The sequence below is a fragment of the Euprymna scolopes genome, chromosome 43, assembly GCF_053919585.1.
Source record: "Euprymna scolopes isolate OS-2025 chromosome 43, ASM5391958v1, whole genome shotgun sequence".
NCBI lineage: Eukaryota > Metazoa > Mollusca > Cephalopoda > Sepiida > Sepiolidae > Euprymna > Euprymna scolopes.
In genome coordinates this window covers 14,573,563-14,598,745 of record NC_136524.1, presented here as the reverse complement: position 1 = coordinate 14,598,745, position 25,183 = coordinate 14,573,563, and the positions used below count along the sequence as shown (strand labels likewise).

General features: G+C 39.8%; 1 protein-coding gene and 1 pseudogene across 1 annotated transcript in view; both read left to right on the top strand.

Annotated features, from left to right (window-relative positions):
- The window catches only part of LOC145268201 (uncharacterized), a 476,340-nt gene that overhangs the window by 293,880 nt on the left and 157,277 nt on the right, over nt 1-25,183 (top strand). The window lies entirely within an intron of this gene.
- Nucleotides 18,132-18,247, top strand: LOC145268457 (U2 spliceosomal RNA; annotated as a pseudogene).

The following is a 25,183-nucleotide window of genomic DNA, read 5'->3' as shown; positions in this document are numbered from 1 at the left end:
TTCTCAGTTTACATGTCATTTTCACATTCATGTCCAGGTGTTTTCGTTATTCTCATCTTTTGTCATCCATATGAATCTTCTATGCAGTTGTTTTTCTTCCCATTTTTTCTTTTCTCATCTTATCCTTTATCTCTGTTTTCTGTCTTGTTAATTTTTTTCAATGTCTGTCGCTGCCATAAAATTTTTTTTTAGTGTTTTGCATTATGTATTTTTCTAATTCTTTTTTTTTCCCACCAATTTTCCTTTTCATGTAGAGTCTGTCAACATCATCCTTTGAGTGTAGTGCATTGTGCATGGTCATGAGTTTCTTGGTCTTCTGATCGAGCTGTCTCAGTTCTTCTTTTTTCCACCCTATAAACGGTCCAGAGTATCTTGCTAGTGATACTGCCCATGCATTTATAACTTTTATTAGGTTTCTGTTATATAATTTAGTTTCCAGGAGTTTTCTTGTTGTTCTGAGGTATTTCTTTTCAATTCTCTCTTTCATTTCTGTTGCTTTGGTGTTGTCCGCTTCCAGAATTCCCAAGTATTTATAGTTGTCTTGTTCCCCTAGTGCCCTCATTTCTGTTTGGTTCCATGCCTTATGTCGTCTCCAGTTTTCCTTTTCATATAACTAGTAGTGCGCATTTTTCCATACCAAATTCCATTTGGATATCCTGCCTGATGATCCTGGTAGTGTTTATTAGTGTATCTAGTTCCTTTTTGGTCCTTGCAAAAAGTTTCAGATCGTCCATGTACATCAGGTGGTTCATTTTTTTTTCTTCTGTATTAGAGAACTTGTATCTGGCTTGGCACTTTTTCAGTATATTGTTCAGGACCATCATGGCTATGATGAACAGTAATTGTGATAACGAATCTCCTTGGAAGATGCCTCTTTGTATGTTGATTTCTGTTATGTGTTGTCCATCAGCTGTCAATTCCAGTCTCCATGTTCTCATTGCATTTTCTATCATATTAATGATCCTGCTTGGCATTTTATACATTTTTAAGCATTTTATTATCTGTGCTTGGGGGATCTTGCCGTACACTTTTTTTGTAGTCTATCCATGCCATGGATAAATTCTTTCTTCTTCTTTTTACTTCCTTCAGGATTTTTTGATCATGTGTTCTCTTTTTCCTTTCTGGCATCCTTTCTGTCCCTCTGTGAGAAGTCCACAATTATTAGGGAATGGTAGATTCGTTCCCTCAGTTGTGCTATTAATATAGTGGGTAAGTACATAATAGATCTGCTGGGGTGGTTCCTTTCTCTGTGCCTTCCGTAGCAGTGTGGTTCTCAAGTGTCATCCAAACTGGCACGTTTGTTTCCTGTATACATCTCAGATTTTGAGCTATCTTTCGTGTAATGTTATGAAATTTTTAACCAGTATACATGTATCCCGTTATGTCCTGGTGCTCTCCAGTTTGCTATTTTTCCTATGGTTTTCTTTATGCTTTCTTTGCTGATTTCATTCACTGTTCCTTTTTCGATGTGAGTTTTCTGACAAAGGGAGAAGAAAAAGCTGTTTTCTAGGTTGGCAGTATTTTTGCGCAAACAGTTGGCAGAGTTGGTGGAAATTTTCTGTTTCTATGTCTATCCTTGTAGCCATGTCACTAGTAAGGGTGCTGGAGGTAAACGTTTTGTCTGGGCTGACGTTATCCGCCTGATAGTCAGGGACCCGAACCTTGGATTAACCACTAAGGAGGCTGTCCTATCAGCAGGTGCAAAGTACTGGGGTTGCTGTATTGCCATTTGGTGAATGGAATCTGGACCATGCAGTAGCTTCTGGTGGGGCCTCTCGATGCCATACTAGTGGGTAATTGTTATGGCTTTACCTTATCATGTGAAACAAAAAAAAAAATTCTTCGTTTCTTTTTCTCTCTTAGTTTCCCCTCTCTGTCCTGCTCAAAGTAAATCTGTCGACCTAGTCCACAAATTCCAAAATTTCATCATGACAAGTTTCAAGAAAAAATACACGATTAAACCCTGTTCTCCAACTTCCAACGTAGACCCCTACTACCATGTCTCCTTCTCCAACATCAGGGGTCTTCGTTCTAACCTTCCAGAGGTTGAAACCCAATTACAGGAGACTAAACCAGACCTTTTATTTTTAAGTGAAACTGCCATTGGACAGGCTATTTCCCTAGATGAGTTTGCAATTTCAGGATACTCTAACTTAACTTCTAAATCTGACCCCCAAGATCGCCATGGGCATGGAATATGTGCCTATATAAAAGATAGCTTTCCATGTGGGAGGGACATCTCCAGGGAAGATCCTAACTTACCCTATATGTGCTTCCGGGTTGCTTTAGCTCACACTACTGCATTTATATTTACTCTCTATCGCCCCCACAACAGCGGAGTTACTATCTTTCAAAGCATATCTGAGAAAATTGACCAAGTCCTTTCTACTTATCCTTCAGCTAACATTCACGTATGTGGAGACTTCAATGTTCACAACGTCGAATGGTTGACCCACTCAAACAAGACCGATGATGAGGGGAGGTTCTGTCATGATTTCTCCATTGCCTATGACCTCACTCAGATTGTTCAGGAACCTACCTGTGTGCCCGATAATGACGGCCAGTATGCGAGCCTACTAGACCTTTTTCTCACAACTTGCCCTGAACTATGTTCAGTTTCTGTTCTGTCGCCTCTTGGATCTTCCGACCACTCTGTTGTATCAATTAAGATAAAAATGAAATGTAATAAGTCCCCAGACGTACCTCTTCATCGTACAGTATATCGATACACTAAGGCTGACTGGGATAGCTTCCGTACATTTATATCTGATCTACCTCTGCATTCCATGTTTAAAAAGGATGTGTCCTCTATAGTATTAGACCTAACTGAATAGTTAATTGTAGGTATTGACCATTTCATACCCTCTAAAAAGTTTCAGCAAAAACCTAACAGCCAGCCATGGTTCTCTCCAGAATGTGCTGCTGCCATTGCGCACAGAAATCACTTTTTCCACTGCTTCAAACGTAATAGATGTATGGAAACTAAAGCCGTTTTCAGGACTGCCAGCAACCATTGTAAGAAAGTAATAAGGAACACAAGAGAGTTGTATGCACAATCTGTTAAGTCAAAAGTAGCTGAGCAGCGGCTTGGTTCCCACCAGTTTTGGCAAATAGCAAACAGAATTCTGAACAGAAGCGTGTGCTCCATCCCAACTATTATCAATGGACCTGAGGTAATCTCGTCAGCATTAGACAAAGCCAAACTCTTTGTCAAGAACTTTGCAGCTAATTCTACCCTTTGCGACCAAGACCGCCAACCCCCAATATTTCCTCCTGTATCAGAAAACACGCTATGTGATATACGTATATCTGTACGTGATGTTGCCAAGCTAATCAAAAACCTTGATTCGAGTAAAGCAACTGGCCCTGATGGTATTCCAATTATAGTACTCAAAAAACTTCAACCTGAATTAGCGCCCATACTTACAAAACTGTTTAAACGTTGTCTTAAGGAGAATAGTTTCCCATCTCCCTGGAAAATCTCATCAGTATGCCCTGTATTTAAGAATTCAGGTGATCGCTCATCCCCCTCTCAGTACAGGCAAATAAGTCTCCTGTGCGTCATGAGTAAGTTGCTAGAATCTGTGTTAAATACAGAAGTAATCAAACATCTCAACAAAAATAACCTTCTTAGTGACACTCAATATGGTTTCCGTTCTGCTAGATCTACAGCAGATGTCCTTACAGTTATATCGCATAGGATTAGCAAATCTCTCGACGGTGGCAATCTTTCTAGGGCAATTGCTCTTGACATATCTAAAGCCTTTGATAGGGTATGGCATAATGGTTTACTTCATAAGATCGCTAGCTATGGTATAGCTGGAAAAGTCTTCTCAATTATTAAATTATTTCTTTCTGATAGGTTCATAAGAGTAGTAGTTGAGGGGCAAAAATCAGAAGCTCACAGTATTAATGCCGGTGTCCCTCAGGGATCCATCCTGGGCCCAACTCTTTTCCTGATCTACATTAATGATCTTCCAAATCATATCCTTACATCATTTGTAGACATTTATGCTGACGACACTACCATTTATGGTAGCACATCTAAGACAGTAAATGACCAAGTTCTCTCCAATTCTCTCTCCTCTGATCTTGAGCACGTAGTACAATGGGGAAAGGAGTGGCTGGTTACTTTTAATGCATCTAAAACCAAGCTTCTCTCTTTACATCATCAACATTCTAATTCACATTTGTCATCAATTGAAATGAATGGCTCTCGTCTTCAGGAGGCCTCTAGTTTTGACAAGCTTCTGGGCTTGACCATTACTCCTGATCTTAAATGGAACACGTATATCAAATCTGTTGCCAAGGCCGCTGTAGATATCTCACTGCTGATGCTATTCTCTACCTATATAAGAGCCAGGTACGTCCAAGGATGGAATACTGTTGCCACATCTGGGCAGGAGCTGCTAGAAAGGACTTGTCCTGCCTTGATAGAGTTCAAAATAGACTTCGTAGCCTCGTAGGAGATGTCCTTTTCTCCTCCTTGCAACCTCTATCTCACAGAAGAGATGTTGCGAGTTTGTCTCTGATGTATCGTTATTTTTATGGAAAGTGTTCAACTGAGCTTCAATCTATGGTCCCCCCTCGCCAAACTTTCACAAGAAACACTCGTCTAGCTGTAAACACTATCAATAATTTCCCCCACTCTTTATCTGTGCCTAAACCTAAACGTAGATTCCATGAACAAAGCTTCTTTCTTAGAACTGCACGCCTGTGGAATTGTCTTCCGTTTTCCTGCTTTCCGGCTGACTACAATATGGTTGTGTTCAAGTCTAAAGTAAATAAGTTCTTGATGAGCCGTTCCATATAAGTTATTAAATTTACCAAATTTTCATTACTAATGATTACTATATTGACCAATTTCTACTGTACACTCTTTAACCCTAATCCTTGAGTGGCCTCTGGGCCTTGATAATGTGGTGATGCCTTTGTAAAAAAAACAAAAAAAAAAAAAAACTCTTTTTTCATTTTTTCAGCCATTTGGCATTTCTATTGTGATTCGTTCTTCCCATATCTTACTCCAGTAGAGTTTTGTTTCTGTCATGTTAGGTCGTTTTGTTTTTGTTTTTCCTCCGTTTACATTTTGATAGAATTGGCTTTCATTGTTTTCAAATGTCCTGTTTTGCTTGCATTGTTCGGATTTATATATCGTCTCAATCTTCTTTTGTTGCTATTTTGTGGTTCACTTCCTCCTGTTTCTTTTTAGCTTCTCTCTGCTGGTCACATTTCCAATTTTCCATCTTATCCATATCGTTTTCTTCCTGATTATCGTTTTTGCTTCTTTTTTATGTTTCCTGATTTGGGTTTTTAGCCTTATTATTTCAGGGGTTTTTTGTGCATCTTTTCCTGGCTGTTTTTTTTTTTTATTTGAACACAATACTTATCATCTTTGCATAAATTAAGTTGTTTGAGTTTGTGATTGTGTCTGTTGTGATTTGTAGGAGGAGCTCGTTAACCTTCTCTGTCTCTGTTTTTAATTTCTTCTGCTCTTGATTCCTTAAAGATGGGAGTTTTGTTTTTTTCTTCGTCCATGAACTGTATTATTTTTTCTTTTTCATCTGCTTCTTCCTCTGTTAGCTTTGTTTCATTGTTATTGATTTCCACGTTTGTAAGGTCCAATATTTGCAGATTCTTCGCATGTGATATTTCTAGTTGTGGGGCTTCCATTTGTGAGGTTTCTACATGTGCAGTTCCAGTAGAGGATACTTCATGCTCAACTTCATCATTTATTTTTCGTTGTATTTCTGTTAGTTCCAGTTTTGAGAGCCAGCCTCTTTGGAGTATCAGTCTTGCTTGGTCCACAATTCTTTGTTCTGTCATATGGTAGTCACTGGACTAGTCCCAGAGTTCTTTCATTCATTTCCAATAACTTCCATATCTATATTTAGAGTGGCTTCTATATAGCATTCCATTACGGGTCTACTCTCATTCGTTGTCCATTTCTTCCTTTGTGGTTTTCTTTTTTGATGGTTATTTTGGTTGTGCTGTTTGGTCAGTATCATTTTGGCCCCTGAAATTAGAGGTTATACTTACCTGTTCAGCATCTGTGTTATTTGCGCTTCTGAAATTGGAAAGTATTATTATTGTTGTTATTATTATTATTATTATGAACAGAAAGAGTGTCGGAAAGGCTCGAGGGGTACCAAGGAGCAACTACTGATTGATAAGGCATTAATGCAGGATGCAAAGAAGAAGAGGAATCTGAGCATAGCATGGATCGATTAGAGAAAGGCTTATGACATGGTTCCTTATTCATGGATCCAGGAAACACTATTGATGATAAAGGTTGCAGGGAATGTGATAGGGCTTTTGGAGGCAAGTATGGCTTAATGGAAAACGGTGCTAACAGCAAACAGAGAGGTGCTGGGGCAGGTTGGCATTAACTGTGAAATATTCCAAGGAGATTCGTTATCTCCACTTCTTTTTGTAATGATAATGATGCCACTGAGCATCCTCTTGAAGAGAGAGAAACTGGGGTATAACTTTGGATCTGGTGGAAGATGCTTCAACCATTTACTGTTTATGGATGATTTGAAAATATTCGGTAGAAATGAAAAGGAAAAGGAGAAACTGGTAGAGCTCGTAGGGACATACTCGGAAGATATCTGGATGGATTTTGGGATTAGTAAATGTGCAGTGCTGGTGATGAACAGGGGAGTAAAGGTTCATTTGAATGGAATAGTGCTGCCAAATGGAGAAATCATGAAAAAAATAGAAGATACAGGGTATAAGTATTTGGGAGTGCTGGAGGGTGTAGGCATCATGAACAGAGAAATGAAGGAAAAAGTCAGGAAGGAGTATCTTAGAAGATTGAAACTAATTGTAAAGTCGAAACTGTATGGAGGAAATCTAATGAAATCAGTAAATGCATGGGCAGTCAGTGTTTTGAGATACAGTGCGGGAATTTTAGAATGGTCTGACAAGGATTTGCATGCCATGGATATCAAAACAAGAAAAGTTTTAGCAATGTTTGGTATATTTCACATTCGAAGAAATGAAGGAGAAAGTCAGAAGGAGTATCTTAGAAGAGTGAAACTAATTGCAAAGTTGAAATTGTATGGAGGAAACCTAATGAAAACGGTGAATGCATGGACAGTCTGTGTTTTGAGATACAGTGCAGGAATTTTAGAATGGTCTGACAAGGAGTTGCATGCCATGGATATCAAAACAAGAAAAGTTTTAGCAATGTAGGTATATTTCATGTAGCGAGACTGTACGAAAAGAGGAAAGATAGTGGGAGAGGATTAAAAAGTGTAAAAGATTGTGTTAGAACCAAGGAGATGTCATTGAAGGAGCATTTGGTTAGAGTTTTTTTTTTTCTGTCTGTTTCGATTTACTCAAAACCGCACACACCTCGTCTTCTCATGTACCGTTCTCTTCTTCCTCTTCTACTTCTTGCTCTTTTTCTTCTTTTTTCTTCTCAGTCGTCAGAAGCGTCGTCTTTTCTTGACTACGTTTTTCCTTCTCGCTTCTTGCTCACAGTGACCCGTTTTTATGCTAAGCTGAACTCTCGTGTGTACGAGAGAACACGAGATTTTGCGTGATTACTTGGCAATATTAACCGGCCGCCGCCATCTTGCCATTTTTCTTTGGACGTGCCCGCTTTGCAGAGTGCACACCTCAAGCGTTTGTCAGGTAAGCCCGTCTGTTCGCAATTTATTACACACTCCCCCCTGATCTCATTATCACAGAAAGAGCAGGGAGGCGGTGGCCTTTTTCTTCGAGTGCTTCTTCGGAGAGGGGGATTCGGGGCTTCATCATCGTCTGTGCTGTCTTCCGTGACACGAAGGTCGGCGAACCTAAAGCTGAGCATCGCAGTATCACTGTCCGGGTCTTCATCATCAGCAGGAGGGTCAGTACTTTGAAGGCTACCACTCTCAGTGTCGCTGTGTGTTGAAGCCGTCATGAACCAGAATGATGGATCGCTGGTCACGGATTCAATTTCACTATCTTCGTCAAGCGGCAGCTGCGTTTGGAATACTGATCTTAAGTCTTTAATATGACGAGGTACTCCATCAACTCGCACCGCCTGTGGGCTGATCACTTCAGTGACATGACCGGTTCCGTAGCGAGTCGTGCACTGGCCTCGGGGTTTTTTAACCCAGACGACATCTCCTTCTTTTATGTTCTTTTGTGGTGGCTCCGGTTCGGGTAGTGAGCTGCTCTCCAAACCTCTCACTCTGACACGGTATGTATGTAGCGCGTTGGCTGGCGCGGTGGAGGGTGAAACATCGTCCTTAGGGGTGACGTTGTACCAATAGACTGCTTCAGGTACCATACACCTCTTCCGCGCTGCGATTGTCTTAACCGTTCTGTGATTGCGCTCAATAATCCCGTTTCCACTGGGAACATGGGCACACCGAAAATGCAGATGGACACCCCAGCCATCTGCAAACTGTTTAAACGGCTCACTAACAAAAGCGGGGCCATTGTCGGTGAGTATCTCAGAAGGAGGGCCACGCTCGAGGAACACACCTTCCAACTCATGGATAATGGCAGCCGCGTCCTGCCGGCGAAGAAGCCGCCACAATGAAAACCTAGATGGTCCACAGTCGATAAGCGCCAAAAAATGTCTCCCGTTGTAGTGCGTTATGTCCATCGCAATCCTATCCCAATTACGCTTCACACTGAGTATTCCCTTCTTCCACCGGACAGGTGCTGGGTCGACCGATCGGCAGGTGTTGCAGCTTCCCACAACAGATTTCACAGCCCTCCGAGACACAGAGGGGTCAACCAATCTGGTGAAGTAAAGCGTTCGGTTTACACCGGAGTGCCCGCTTTGGCAATGGACATCATTAATATGCTCCGGGCTGAGTCTATGTCCCACTGCAGTGCAATTTACAGGTGCTGACTCGTTCACTTCTTTTGGCAGGTCTAGCCAACGGCGTGGCACTCTGGTCAGACGATCCGCCTGATTCAAACAGGACTGCACCAGTGTCACATCTATGACCAAGTCGTATTCCTTAGTGGTTTCGGTTAGGGTAGCAAGCCGCCTCCGGATCAACATTTCGGCCGACGCCTTCGTTGTCAGACGTGCTTTTCCGTTCAAGGCATTGGTCATCCACCGATGCACACACGTGGAATCCGTGATGATGTGAAGGATTCTAGCCTGCCACTGAAGCGCTAGATTGACTCCTTTCAGTGTAGCATCGAGTTCAGCTAGGTTTATATGCTTGGCATCATTCTCCGGCCAAAGCCAGCAGGCATCTTCTATTATCCTTCCGTCGACCGCCAGAGCAACGCCAAGGGCAAGTGAGCTGGCGTCTACCCAAACTGTAAATTCACTCCCATCGACGCACCAGCTCCCCCGTACAGGGTCATCATTGGTCACTCTGGCCACAACTTCCACCAGCATGCTTTGCAGGGCAGGATCATGCACCTCATCGTCCCATCCAGTTGACATAGAAGTTGCCCGTCGCTTTATGGCCGCTACAGCCACTCGGAGCCACCCACACACAGGGAAGTGACCCACCAATTTTCCGCAAATGGAAAACGTGCTCCGACGTGTGATGGCAGATGAGATTTCCGGGATTTCACCACTCCTTCCCCATTGAAGGCCATCTGCACTTCCGCTCACCTGCAGTCCGAGCACTTTCGCCCCGTCCTGTAGCCGCTCCGGCTCCTTGCACGACAATCCGAAGTGCTCGAAGTGTTCTTTGACCGCCTGGGCAGACAGGAGGCTCTCATTGACAAAAATGTCGTCTATATACGACGATGTCGCATGTTGCACCGCTTCATCTTGACGCCGGATCGCCTGCATGATTGCTGTCATGATGTTAGGGGCTACATTCAGGCCGAATCCTAGCCTGGTCAAGCAATAGCGAGTTCCTTTGATCACCACCATCTGGAACGGCCACAGCGATTTCTCAACACGTATTTGCAAGTACGCTCTTCGCAAGTCCAGTATGGCTGCTTCCGCACCCTGCCGCCGCCACTCCCGTAGTTTATGAGCACAGACATCAGCCCCCACAGTGTGTGGGTCAACGTATTCATTAAGTTCCCGGTAATCAAGAACAGGTCGAACTTTCTGCTTGTTCTCTTGTCTGACAGCCATCAGGGGAATTAGCCCCCGCGGGGGCCCGAGCTCATCCTCTGGGTATGGAACTAACCAGCCATTATCCAGCCACACTTGAAGTTCTGCCTCGTACTGCCCCCTAAGCCACGCAGGAGGAGGATACTCTGTAAGTCGATTCTGCAATGACACTGGTGGCTGGTCGCCTGTCCATTTCCAGGACGCTGTCCAAGTGTTTGTGCCCTTATTCGTATTCTGCATGGAAGTCGGGCTCATCGAGAGTGATTGCTGCACACATTTGTTTGTTTGGTCGAGAGAAGCTCACATCACCGGCGCTGTTCACAGTAATTCCACCTAGCTGTGTGATAGCGTCCATTCCAAGGAGAAGGTCATATCCGAGCAGCTCCTCATCGACCACTAACACCGTCACAGCAACCGGAGAGCCATTGCCAATGCTGATATGAACAACGCTGACCCCACAACACAACAATGAGCCTTGGCCGACAGTAAGTACAGGGATCCTTCGTTTCTTCCATGTGGCGCAATATTCCTTTCGAAGAAGGGTTTGGGTACAGCCGGTGTCAACCAGCGCTGAACGTTCACATCCATCAACTTGAACTGTTACTGCAGGCAGCGCTTTGTTCAATGCCGCATTGGGGAGGGTGCTAGCGCTGCGGCGTCCTCCCCTTGCCCGTTTCCCAGACAATTCCGCGCTATGTGGCCTGGCTTATTGCATTGGTGACACCGTATTACTTGTCGTGCTCCATAATTAGGGGTGCGCCTTGTACCGCTTTTGCAGTCTCTGGAAAAGTGGTTGGGGCCACCACAGGTATAGCATCGTAGACCCTTCGTTGGCGAGTCCAGAGTGTCAACAGCTGCGGAGACTAGTTCTCGATCGTCTTTCAAGATGTTTCGTGCTCCCGCCAATAACTCCTCCAATCCAATCTCAGTGAGTCTTGACGATGCTCGCAGCAGTCGACTTGCCTCATCCGGAAGTCCCGACAAAAAGGCGCATGCCAATATGCGATCACTTGCACCGCCGAAGGGAGTGGCAAGCTTTTTCAAGTCGGCCATGTAGACATCCACTGTCTCCCCCGGCCCAAGTCAGCGTTCGGAAAACTGCCTCCAGGCGACAAAAGGGTCTGTACCAAATACCCCGTATAGCGCTCCATAGTCGGATCCTCCCCTAGCTGCTGGTACACGGCATAAGCCCCTTTAGTGAGTCTCAATGGGATAACCATAGCGGGGTCTTTAATCTTGTACAACCGGCAAACGCGCTTAGCCTTTTCCAGCCATTCGACCACCGAGGGACCAGTGGGGGAGCCATCGAATTCCGGAATTAATCTGATGTCAAATTTCTCCATACCAAAGCCGAGATAGCTTGTAATCAGAGTTTTTTTTTTCTGTCTGTTTCGATTTACTCAAAACCGCACACACCTCGTCTTCTCATGTATCGTTCTCTTCTTCCTCTTCTACTTCTTGCTCTTTTTCTTCTTTTTTCTTCTCAGTCGTCAGAAGCGTCGTCTTTTCTTGACTACGTTTTTCCTTCTCGCTTCTTGCTCACAGTGACCCGTTTTTATGCTAAGCTGAACTCTCGTGTGTGCGAGAGAACACGAGATTTTGCGTGATTACTTGGCAATATTAACCGGCCGCCGCCATCTTGCCATTTTTCTTTGGACGTGCCCGCTTTGCAGAGTGCACACCTCGAGCGTTTGTCAGGTAAGCCCGTCTGTTCGCAATTTATTACACAGATGCTTAAGGTTGTGACCAATGAAGTGGAGGTATGTGAAACGTATGGATAGAGAAAGGGCAGAGGAACTGACTAGGAAGAAAATGCATGGAAGTTCTTTCAGGATATAGCAGAAGTGGCTGATGAAAGTTTATGGCAATGGCTTAAGAGCTGGGTATTTGGCTAAGAGTACTGAAGCTTTTGTTTGTGCAGCACAAGAGCAGGCATTAAGAACACAATTGTTCAAAAAAGTGGTTCTAGGATAGGAAATTGCTGCAGAATGCTGGATTTGTGGTAAAACCTGAGAGTTAATTGTGCCCCTTGCAGCAGGGTGTAGTAGGTTGGCCCACAGAGAGTACTGCAAAAGACACGATCGCATGGGACTCCAGATATATTGGGAGGTGTATAAGAGGGTTGGGGTGAAGTGTGTTGGAAAGTGGTTGAGGAGGTGGTTGATGAAGTGAAAACAAGTGAGGATAGCAAGGTAGAGGTATGGTGGGACAAAAGTGTTATAACGACCAAGCAATTAGAACATAATCGTCCGGATTTGGTCGTCATTGACAAGGTCTCAAAAAAACTGGCAGATTGTAGACTTTTCAGTACCCTGGGACAGGAATGTGAGAGAGAAGGAGAATGAGAAATGGAGCAATTATGCTCCATTGGCCTTGGAGATAAGGCGTATACACAGGGTTAAATCACAAATAATCCCGGTCATAGTTGGTACACTAGGAGTAGTATCTGGAAGGACATTTGAAAAAAAACTATGAATCCGCAATGTTTTAGGCAGCCTTCAGACCCCTGCTATTGTAGGTACCACCAACATCCTTGATCTTTGAAGCTCCTGGTTTGGAACCCGGATTGAGGGAAATCCTCTGGAAATAAGTCCCATCTCTTTTCAGGGAGAAGTTGATGAACAAAATCATAATTATTATTGGCTTACATGGAGCTTTCACACACGTCATCAAAGACCTGATTGGAAACCTGTGGTGTTCTCTGGAAGCTGAGTTACAACAAGTTTCTACAGACGTGCAGCTCTTTCCAGCTCCTTTGATAGCATTTGCAAATAAATTTGCGTCATCACAACAGCCTCTTACCATTGATTTCTCGCTAGCAGTGGCCATTAGTCTATACTAGAATTTGAGTAGCACTAAGCCTCCTCAAGGTCCCAGTTCTCTTCGCGCTTGTCTAACAGAGGTCTGGTCAGCACTCTCTCCTCGGTCTTTCCATCCTCCTTGAACCTTCTCAGCTCTTTGATATCACCTTTTTTTGGGGGGGGGGGTAACAGTGATGAGACAAGGGAAAGGATGCGTGATGGGGGTGTGCAACTTACAGAGTTGCAGCTTCAGTGTTCTTCATTTCCTGTAACGCTTCTTCATTATATTGTCTTCTCCACATTCAAGTGTTTTCCTTAATATTTCAGCCATTTTCATTATCATTAGTCATTGTATTTTTGCAGCTATTCCTCTGATTCCAATTTCTGACATTCTTTTTTCAAAGTTTTTTGGAATTGTTCCTTGTGCGATTTGACAGAATTTTTCTTTCTTGTTAATTATTACGGCATCTGATCTTCTTGCTTGGATGGGTTTGTCCGTCTGTATGTCCATGTCCATTAGGATTTTGTGGTTCTTGTTTTCAAGTACTGTTGTGGGTTTATGCTTGTACTATTTGTCTGTACATTCAAAATGCAGCTGTTTGCACAAGTCCCAGTGCACCACCCTCCCTACTTGGTCGTGCCTGTTTTTGTATTCCTTTTAGGCTATTACATTGGTGATCCTGTTTGGTATTTTATACATTTTAGGCATTCTATTATCCATGCTTGGGGGATCCTGTTGTACACTTTTTTGTAGTCGATCCATGCCATGGCTAAATTCTTTCTCCATTTTACCTCCTTTAGGATCTTTTGACCTATATATAGCAGATCATGTGTTCCTCTTTTTCCTTTTTGGCATCCTTTCTGCTCTTTGGGAATGAGTTTATGGTTATTCAGTGGTAGATTTGTTCCCTTAGTTGTGCTGTCAGTATCTTCCACATAGTGGGTAAGCACGTGATTAGCCTATAGTTGCTAAGGACGGTTCCTTTCTTCGTGTCCTTCTGTAGCAGTGTGGTTCTACCTTTTGTCATCCAGTCTGGCACACTTGCTTCCTGTATACATCTTCTCAGGTTTGGGACTAGCCTTTCATGTAAGGTTGTGAATTTTTTGAACCAGTATGCAAGTATCCCGTCATGCCCTGCTGCTCTCCATTTTGCCATTTTTCCTATGGTTTTCTTTAGGGTTTCCTTGTTGATTTCATTCACTGTTCCTTCTTTTATTTGTTGTAACTCTTCTTTCATGTCTTTCAGCCATTCGGCATTTTCTATTTTCCCATATTTTACTCCAGTAGAGTTTTGTTTCTGTTGGATTTGGTTGTTCTGTTTTTGTTTTTCCTCCGTTCACATTTTGGTAGAATTGGCTTTATTAGTTTCAAATGTTCTGGGTTTTTTTGTTTTTTGTTTTTTTTACATAGGCGTCACCACTTATCAAGGCCGATAGGCCACTCAAGGATAAGGGTTAAAGAGTGTAGAGTAGTCAAAAGGACAATATAGTAATCGATAGTGATGGAAGTTCGGTAAATTTGTTAACTTAAGTGGAACGGCTCATCAGAAACTTGTCCACGTTGGACTTGAAGACAACCATATTATAGACAGCTGGAAAGCAGGAAAACGGAAGACAATTCCACAGGCATGCAGTTCTAAGAAAGAAGCTTTGATCATGGAATCTATGTTTAGGTTTAGGCACAGATAAAGAGTGGGGAAAATTATTGATAATGTTTTCAGCTAGTCTAGTGTTTCTTGTGAAAGTTTGGCGAGGGGGGATCATAGATTGAAGCTCAGTTGAACACTTTCCATGAAAATAACGATAAAGCAGAGACAAACTCGCAACATCTCTTCTGTGAGATAGAGGTTGCAGCGAGGAGAAAAGGACATCTCCCACCAGACCACGAAGTCTATTTTGAACCCTATCAAGGCAGGACAAGTCTTTTCTGGACGTATCTGACTCTTATATAGATAGAGAATTGTATCAGCAGTGAGATATCTACTGGATCGATAGAAGGATCCGACCATTTTTCCAGCGGCCTTGGCAACAGATTTGATGTACGTATTCTATTTAAGATCAGCAGTAAAGGTCAAGCCCAGAAGCCTGGTTTAATAATGATTTAATAATTGAGAAGACATTTCCAGCAATACCATAGCTGGAGATCTTGTTAAGTAAACCTTTATGCCATACCCTATCAAAGGCCTTTGATATGTCAAGAGCAATTGCCCTAGAAAGGTTGCCACCGTCGAGAGATTCGCTAATCCTATGAGATATAACTGTAAGCACAACTGCTGTAGATCTAGCAGAACGGAAACCATATTGTGTCACTAAGAAGGTTATTTTTGCTGAGATGGTTGATTACTTCTCTATTTAACACAGATTCCAGCAACTTACTCATGACGCACAGGAGACTTATTGGCCTGTACTGAGAGGGGGATGAGCGATCACCTGAATTCTTAAATACAGTGCATACTGATGAGATTTTCCAGGGTGATGGGAAGCAATTTTCCTTAAGACAACGTTTAAACAGTTTTGTAAGTATGGGCGCTAGTTCTGGTTGAAGTTTTTTGAGTACTATAATTGGAATACCGTCAGGGCCGGTTGCTTTACTGGAATCAAGGTTTTTGATTAGCTTGGCAACATCACATACAGATATTTGTATATCACATAGTGTGTTTTCTGATACAGGAGGAAATATTGGGGGTTGGCGGCCTTGGTCGCAAAGGGTAGAATTGGCTGCAAAGTTCTTTGCAAATAATTTGGCTTTGTCTGATGCTGACAAGATTAACTCAGGTCCATTGATGATAGTTGGGATAGAGCACACGCTTCTGTTCAGGATTCTGTTTGCAATTTGCCAAAACTGGTGGGAACCAAGCCGCTGCTCAAAGTAGCTGAGCAGCGGCTTGGTTCCCACCAGTTTTGTTCTCTGTTTCCGCGTTTGTAGACTTTGTTGGTCCTCGGACTTTGGTGTTTTTACTTATGAGGGTTCAACTTGTGGTGTTGCTCTACGTGCGGTTCCGTTGGCGGATGCTTCTCGTTCAGTTTTATCATTTATTTTTCGCTGAATTTCTGCTAGTTCTAGTTTAGAGAGCCAACCTTTCTTGAGTATCAGTCTTGCTTGGTCCGCAATTCTTTGTTCTGTCACATGGTAGTGCGCGAGCCTTTTCTAGTCTCACACAAAAAACATGCGTTCACATTTCAAGCAATATTATTTGTCATATACATACGTGCACACAAACATATGCGCTCAGGTCCACACACGTACACATATTCACGTTCGCGTACATACACTCACATTCACGTGTATACACACACACGTTAACGTACGCACAGATGGACGACGTCACTTCCCTTTCAAAGGAAATCCACACATGCGCAAAAGACCACCGGAAACACCTATAAAAGAAAGAGCAATAATCGGCTTCTTCCTTTTCGAACCCGCCTTCCAAGGTGAGTGGTCGGCCGTTCGGCAGGCGCGTGCATGTGCGTACCTCACACCACTTGCTACTATGTGGGACAAAAAGCCAACAGACAGCACGTACACTTTATACGCTTTCTCTCTCCATGAACTGGATTGACATTCTCACTCTTTCTCTCTATATATATACAACTTGTCCCTGAGAATACCTTCACGTAGCTGACTGCTAACTGATGTCAACTCTCTATCCTTTGTCTTTGTCTACACGCTGGACTATCATTCTCATTTCTACTGCATTACTCACTTCTTTTCCCACGCACAAACAAATGATAGTGAGTTGAACACACATTTCCTTTTCTTTCTACACCACCAGTCCTGCAACAAACGATGGTTACACCCGCGCGGACATGAACACGTGTTATATCTAAACCATTCATTCTTTCAACAGTAAATAAACGACACGTTTATCTTATCCATCAATTGAGTTTTTGTTTCTTCAATTCCATTCGTTTCATTATTTTCTTTTGTAACGGGATTAGGATTTATATATCCTAGTCCTCTACAGTAGTCAATGGATAGGTCCCATAGTTCTTTCATTCGTTTCCGATAACCTCCATAGCTATATTTAGGATTACTTCTATAGTAGCATTCCATTACGAGCCTATTCTATTTTCTTTCTTTGTTTTTTTGTTTTTTTCTATTTTGATGGTTATCATGGCTGTGCTGTGTTTGTTCGATATCATTTTGTTCCCTGAAGTTAGAGGTTATACTTACCTGTTCAGCGTCCATGTTATTTGAGTTTCTGAAATTAGAAAGTTGGTCAACATTCGCAGGATGACGACTCGGTCCCCCATGCTGGCTACCGAAGGAGCACCTGCTGATCATGAACCCCAGATCTTTCTTCTGGGTCCCATGGTTTGGATTAGTTGTAATTGACATTTTTCATATTTTGGTGCTTGTGGCAACACCGAGCCCAGATATGTTTTACCTGTGGTTCTGACGCAGGGATAGTGTTTGGCTCCCATGTATACAAGAGGTATCGTGCACTATCACACATACATATGGGACTTGAACAAAATAAAAATAAAAATAAAAAATAAAATAAAAATAAAAAAATTCCAACTAAGTATTCTACTTAGTAAAAGTCGGAAGTAATGTTCTGGAAGAAGGCGTTTGAAGATAGGTCTACCTTACACCATATTGCTTAGCCGCTAGAAATGTTAGATGGGAAAAAGAGGAGGAAGGTATTTTCTCCCGCCGCTGTCGTAATATTTAATTCCCTCGTTCAAAGACGGGGCAAATTTCTACGTCAATATTGATTGATAAAAGGACTGGTTTCTGTTATAAATTCGAAGTAACATTTAACTAGATAGTTCGCCTGTCGCCCGTCTGGCTATATTTTGCATTCATTTTTAGAGGATTTTCATTAAATTTGAATTAACAAACAGAATTATACGTTTATATCGCAACAAAGACTGCTTCCTTATTATTATTATTATCATTATCATTATTATTATTATTATTATTATTATTATTATTATTATTGTTGTTGTTGTTGTTATCATCATTATCATTATCATTATTATTGTTGTTGTTATTGTTATTGTTGTTGTTGTTAATATTATTACCATTATTATTATTATTATTATTATTATTATTGTTGTTGTTATTGTTATTGCTGTTGTTGTTGTTGTTGTTATTGTTATTGTTATTGTTATTGTTATTATTACGCTTGTCGCTCCGTCCGTTATCATGCTGTGCATCCCTAAAAAAGGAAAGTGGAATATTCCAAAAAGTGGAATATTTCAAATAAACTTTGTCACCTTTGAAAAAGAAATTGAAATATTAAAAAAAAAATTGGTGTCGATGTTGAGGCAAATCTAATAAAAATAATTTATCTTTCTTGGCCTTTTGGCTAAGATCAAAGTGTAGTATCTGTTCTTCAAGTGCTACATTTCACTTTCTTCTCTCTCAGTGGAAGAGAACTCCTTTACGACTAAGACAATTTTTTCTCCACATTAAAAAACGACCACGGTGTCTAAATCTGTCCCGTGGGGAGACATTGTGAATAGGTACCATGTTTAACATAACAAAGTTTTAATATTAAAAAAGTCACTGGAAAAAGTTATTTCTGATTTAATTATAAAATGCCCTGGAAATGTCACTTTTAATTAATTATAAAATGTCCATTCTGATTTTTTTTTTTGTTTACTTGCCTCCCCATAAGGGCGGAATTGGACATGAGGTCGGTTATAAATTTAGGGGGAAACCAGCTCCCCAAAAGGGGCACTCTGGTCAATAACAAAAATAAAAATAGTATCAGTAATGAAGGATTTCTCCTCCATAAACCAAGACCAAAAAAGAGGGATTTAAGTCACTGGAATGCTGAAACTGATACTACACTCAGAAATTCATGTTGAAGCAATGGTTGCCTAATCTCTAACAGTATTAATGTTTTTATGTATTACTTTCGAAAAGCTGCTGAAACAGTTTATGATTTAAACATTACTTTATTTCAAGTATATTTTAAGCAGTGGGTTACGGGATATGAAGTCAGTCCCAGAAATTATTCAAACCATTTACGCTTTAAACATTACTTTATTTCATGTATATTTTTAACAGTGGGGTGGGAAATATGAAGTCGGTTCCGGAAATGGCTGCAACCATTTACGTTTTGGACATTACTTTATTTAATGTATATTTTTAACAGTAGGATGGGACATAAGAAGTCGGTCCTGGAAATAGCTGAAAAGTTTACGATTTATACATTACTTTATTTCATGTATATTTTTAACAGTGGGTTCGGGATTATAAGTCAGTTCCAGAAATGGCTGAAACAGTTTACTATTTAGACATTACATTATTTCATGTATATTTTTAGCAGTGGGTTGGGGATATAAACTCAGTCCCGGAAATGGCTGAAACAGTTTACGATTTAAACATTACTTTATTTTATGTATATTTTTAACAGTGGGTTGGGATATAAAGTCGGTCCCAGAAATGGCTGAAACAGTTTACGATTAAAACATTACTTTATTTAATGTATATTTTCCACAGTGGGGTGGCGGATATGAAGTCAGTCCCGGGATTGAATGATATGTGCAAATATATACTATCAGAAAGTGTCGCCCAGTATTGAATGAGATAAGTGGAAAACATATAGTAGCAAAATACCCAGCATCGCCCAGGATCGAATGAGATAGCAGAATATGCGGCGTCACCCAGGATTGGATAAGATAGGTGAAACATATATACCCAGAATTGATTGATTTGTTTGTAATGAAATAACCAACCCAGGCAATATATCAAAGTTATTATTTAAGTAAGGGGGAGCGACATAGTGGGTTAATAAAGTTATGAAAATTATTGTCGAAATTAGTAACATATCCAAGAATTATGAAAAATGATGAAATGTGAGTTACTCCATTGGTGTGTTTGTAATGATATAATAAGCCCAGACAAAATATCAAATATATTATATAAGTAGGAGGGAGAGGCATAATGTGGGCTTTTAATTATAAAAATTATTGTCGAAATTAGTAACATGTCCAGGATTATGAACAATGATTAAATGTGAATTAATCGATTGTGGGTTTATAATAAAATAATCAACCCAGGAAATATATCAAAGTAATTATGTTAGTAAAAAAGGGCAATAAGGATGGTTTAAATTATGAAAAATAATTGTCGAAATTAGTAACATATCCAAGAATTATGAAAAATGTAATATGTTATTTGATGCATTAGTGTGTTTGTAGACCAGACAATACATCAAATTTATTATTTTAGTAAGTGGGGCGATGATGTGGGTTAAAATGATGAAAAATTATTATCGACATTAGTAATATATCCAAGAATTATGAAAAATGACAAAATGTGAGTTAATTGATTGGTGTGTTTGAAATAAAATAATCATCCCAGATATATATCAAAGTATTTTTTTAGTAATAGAGGGTGACAAGGATGGTTTAAATTATAAAAAATTATTGTCAAAATTAGTAACATATCCAAGAATTACGAAAAATGATGAAATGTGATTTAATTGATTGGTGTGTTTATAATAAAATAATCAGCCTAGACGATATATCAAAGTTATTATATAAGTAAAGGGGAAGGAGATAAGGAGGGCTAAATTATGAAAAATTATTGTCGAAATTAGTAATATATCCAAGAATTACGAAAAAATGATGAAATATTAGATAATTGATTGGTGTGCTTGTAAGGAAATTTTCAGTCTAGACAATATATCAAAGTTATTATTTAGTAAAGAGAGAAGGGCGAAAATGTGATTAAAATTATGAAAAAATGATTGTCGAAATAAGTAATGTATCGAAGAATTATGAAAAATGATTAAATGTGATTTCATGCATTAGTGTGTTTGTAATAAAATAATAAGCCCAGACAATATTCCAAAGTTATTATTTTATTAAGGAGGGGGCGATAATGTGAGTATAAATTATAAAAAAAATATTGTCGAAATTAGTAACATATCCAAGAATTACGAAAAATGATAAAATGTGAGTTGATTGATGTGTGTGTTTGTAATGAAATAATCAGCCTAGACAATATATCAAAATTATTTTAGTAAGGTGTGCGATATGGTGAGTTTAAATGATGAAAAATTGTCAAAATTAGTACAATATCCAAGAATTATTAAAAATGATGAAATGTGAGTTAATTGACAGTTGTGTCTTTTATAAAATAATCAGCCAATACAATATATCAAATTTAATATTTTAGTAAAGGGAGGGGCAATAATGTGGGGTGAAATTATGAAAAATTATTGTCAAACATAGTAACATATTCAATAATTATGAAAAATTATAAACTGTGAGTTAATTGACCATTGTATTTGTAATGAAATAATCAGCCCAGGAAATATATCAAAGTTATTATTTTAGTAAGGGGGCAGTACAGTTTTAATAAAAAAAGTAGAATAATATGATTGTGCCTTCATTCATGCTGAACAGAACGCTTACAGCATACTTAGCAACAATATATTACATATGAAAAATGCTGCTGTGGAATTTCCACAGGTCCTGCTAGTTATTATTATTATTATCATCATTACCATTATTATTATCATTGTTAATATTATTGTTAATATTATTATTATTATTATTATTATTATTACTATTATTATTATTATTATTATTATTATTATTATTATTATTATTGGCTCACATGGAGCTTTCACACAAGTCAACAAACGATCTGATTGGAAACCTGTGCTGTTCTCTGGAGGTTGAGTGACAACAAGTCTCCCCAGACGTCCAGTTCTCTTCACCTCCTTCGATAGCATTTGCAAATGAATTTGCATGAACGCAATAGCCTCTTACCATTGATTTCTCGCCAGCAGTGGCCATTGGTTTATACTGGAATTTTAGTGGCACTAAGCCTCACCAAAGTCCCAGTTCTCTTTGTGCTTGTCCAACCGAGGTCTGACTGGCGCTCTCTCCTTGGTCTTTCAGTCCTTCTTGACCCTTCACAGCTCTTTGGTGTCACTTTTTTATTGGGAGGAGCGGTGGTTAAACTATGGGAGGGGATGCATGATGGGGGTGTTGAACTTGTAGATATGCAGCTTCGGTGTTCTTCATTCCCTGTAATGCTTATTCGTTATATTGTCTTCTTGTATTATTCTCCACATTCAAGGATTTTCCTTAATATTTCAGTCGTTTTCATTATCGTTAGTCGTTGTATTTTTGCAGTTATTCCTCTGATTCCAATTTCTTACATTCTTTTCTCAAAGTTTTTCCGAATTGTTCCAAGTGCTCCTACTATTATCTATTTTGATTTTCTTCGTCATCCAAATTCCTTTTAACTCTCTGGCTAGTTCTGTGTATTTGCTTCATTTCTCCTTTTCTTTCATACTCACCCTGAGGTCAGCTGGGACAGCAAAGTCTACGATTTGACAGGATTTTTCTTTCTTGTTAATTATTACGACATCTGGTCTTCTTGCTTGGATGGGTTTGTCCGTCTGTATGTCCATGTCCCATAGGATTTTGTGGTTCTCGTTATCGAGTGCTGTTGTGGGTTTATGCTTGTACCATTTGTCTGTACGCTCAAAATGCAGTCATTTGCAAATTCCCAGTGCACCGCTCTCTCCACTTGGTCATGCCTGTTTTTGTATTCCTTTTGGGCCAGTTTGCTGCATTCACTTACTATATGGTTTATCGTTTCGTCTCTTTGTCCACAGAGTCTGCATTTGCAGTTTTCTTGTGTTTTATTGATTCTTGCTTTGGTTGGTTTTTATCTAGTTATCTTGTGCTGCAACTTCAGTTTCTCGGTTTATATGTCCTTTTCACATCCATGTCCAGGTGTTTTCATTATTCTCATCTTTGTCATTCTTATGAATCTCCCGTGGAGTTGTTTCTCTTCCCACTTCTCTTTTCTCGTTTTGTCATTTGTCTCTCTGTTTTCTGTTTTGTTGTTTTTTTCAGTGTCTCTCGCTGCCATAATTATCCTTTCAGTGTTTTGCATTATGTATTTTTTTAGTTCTTTTTTCGTGTCCTTCACACAGTCGTCTATACAGATCAGTCCTCTGCCACCGTCTTTCCTTTTCACATAAAGCCTGTCAATATCGTCCTTTGGGTGTAGTGCATTATGCATAGTCATGAGTTTCCTGGTTTTCTGGTCGAGTTGTGTCAGTTCTTCTTTTGTCCACCCTATAAACGGTCCAGAGTATCTTACTAGTGATACTGCCCATGTATTCATACCTTTTATTAGGTTTTTGCTATATAATTTAGTTTCCAGGAGTTTTCTTGTTCTCCTGAGATATTCCTTTCCAATTTTCTCTTTCATTTCTGTTGCTCTGATGGTGTCCGCTTCCAGAATTCCCAAGTATTTATAGTCGTCTTGTTCCCCTAGTGCTCTCATTTCTGTTTGGTAGAGTAGTTCCATGCCTTCTGTCGTTTCCAGTTTTCCCTTTCTTATAACTAGTTGTGCGCACTTTACCATTCCAAATTCCATTTGGATATCTTGGCTGAAGATCCTGGTAGTGTTAATTAGTGTCTCTAGCTCCTTTTCGGTCCTTGCAAAAATGTTTCAGATCGTCCATGTACATCAGGTGGTTCATTTTTTCCTCTGTATTGGAGAACTTGTATCCGGCTTGGCACTTTCTCAGAATACTGTTCAAAGGCATCATGGCTATGATGAACAGTAGTGGTGATAGTGAATGTCCTTGGAAGATGCCTCTTTGTATGTTAATTTCTGTTACGTGTTATCCATCAGCTGTCAATTCCAGTCTCCATGTTTTCATTGCATTTTGTTAAGTTTTGAGATATTGTGTTGAAAAAAGATGGCGGCGTAGTTCAGATCAATAACCAAGTCTGTGGCGTAGTTAACGGCGAACTGATTGAATCCAAAATTCGACAATTTTTATAATAGTTTTGAAACGTTTTCATTGGTTGTTTAGCCCAGCCGTGATTGGTGAATCCATTCATCTCATACTCCCATTAGAAGTCTATTGTGATGGGATGTGTCTCCTAACGGCTTCGGCTGCAGGGAGACAGGGTAGTACACGTCAAGAATTCGTCACTTGACACTCAGCCCGACAGGTGAGGGGCTGGGAACCGGCCCAGCACCTGTCGGACTGAGGTACACCGCCTGGGTAATACCTAGGAGGTCCACCCTCCCAGGCCTTGCCACCAGGCTTTTTGGTGGTGCAAGTTTATTGCTTGCTGCCTGAGGCGCCCCGACCGGGAATACCGACGGGGTTACTCAGGCAATTTTTAAAATTGCAGGAGTGCCCCTTCTTTAGGGGAGCCTGCGGGGTTCCTACCTTCCGGCCTTGTGTCACATTTTGCTGATGTGGGCAGCAATTAAATATTTACCCCAATTAGGAGTCAAAAACATTTTACACGCCCCCTTTTTTGATATAATGGAAAAATCATTTGGGATTCAATTTTGGTTTTACTTGAGAAAAGGAAAAATAAATAAATAAATAAATAAAAATAAACAAATAAATGAACAAAGAAAAATAAACCAATAAAATAATTTTTTTTTCTTCTGGTTTTGAGGGAATTTGTCTTTATACTCATTAGTCAAAAAGAATTATTAATATATTGGTATAATGTGTGCAAAAAGAAGCCATCTTTTTATGACATTGAGTTTTTTTATACATAAAAATAAACACTTTTCAAATATATGTAAACATACAAATAGAATACTTTTTCAAATACATATAAACATATGCACAAAAATTCACAAATATGCATTTTTTTAAATTTTTTTTTTGCTTTCTTTTGATTTTTTAACGAATGTTTGCCAAAAAAAGATACAAAAAGAATTATTTGACAAATAAGAAATTTACAAAGAAAAGGTTTTAAGAAGATATCTTTTTTCTTTTTTCTTTTTTTTTACAAACACTAGAAACATTATGTTAGGTATTAGTTGGTTAATTTGGCTAGTAAGGTAGAAATGGTCGCAGTTTAACGTCGTGCCCGGGACAATTTACAATTTTTTTTTTTTTTTTTTTTTGTGATTTTGACTGTTCATGCTTCTCCTTTTGGGTTTTTGAAAAGAGATTTATTCATAATTAGATTCCGAAAAGTTCGGTTATAAAATGTCTTAATTTTATTCTTTTTTATAGGTTTAGTGGCAATTACTATAGGTTTTTTACTTAGATCTAGTTTTAAAATAGATTTTAGAAGGGTGTTCAGAAAAATTGCTTCCTGCACAGAATGAGTAAGAGCCACATATTCTGCTTCACAGGTAGAAAGTGCAACAATTTGTTGCTTTTTTTTTTAGAGATCATAGGTCCAGTCTTTGACAGTCTAAAACAATACCCCGCTATACTTTTTCTATCCTCAGAGTTACTCCAATCTGAATCTGAAAATCCTTCTAAATTTAGAGGATATGTAGACTTTTTGAATCTTAAAGATTGTTCCTTGGTTCCTTTTAGGTAACAAAGGATTTGTTTTGCACGATTAAGGTCTTTAATTGTCG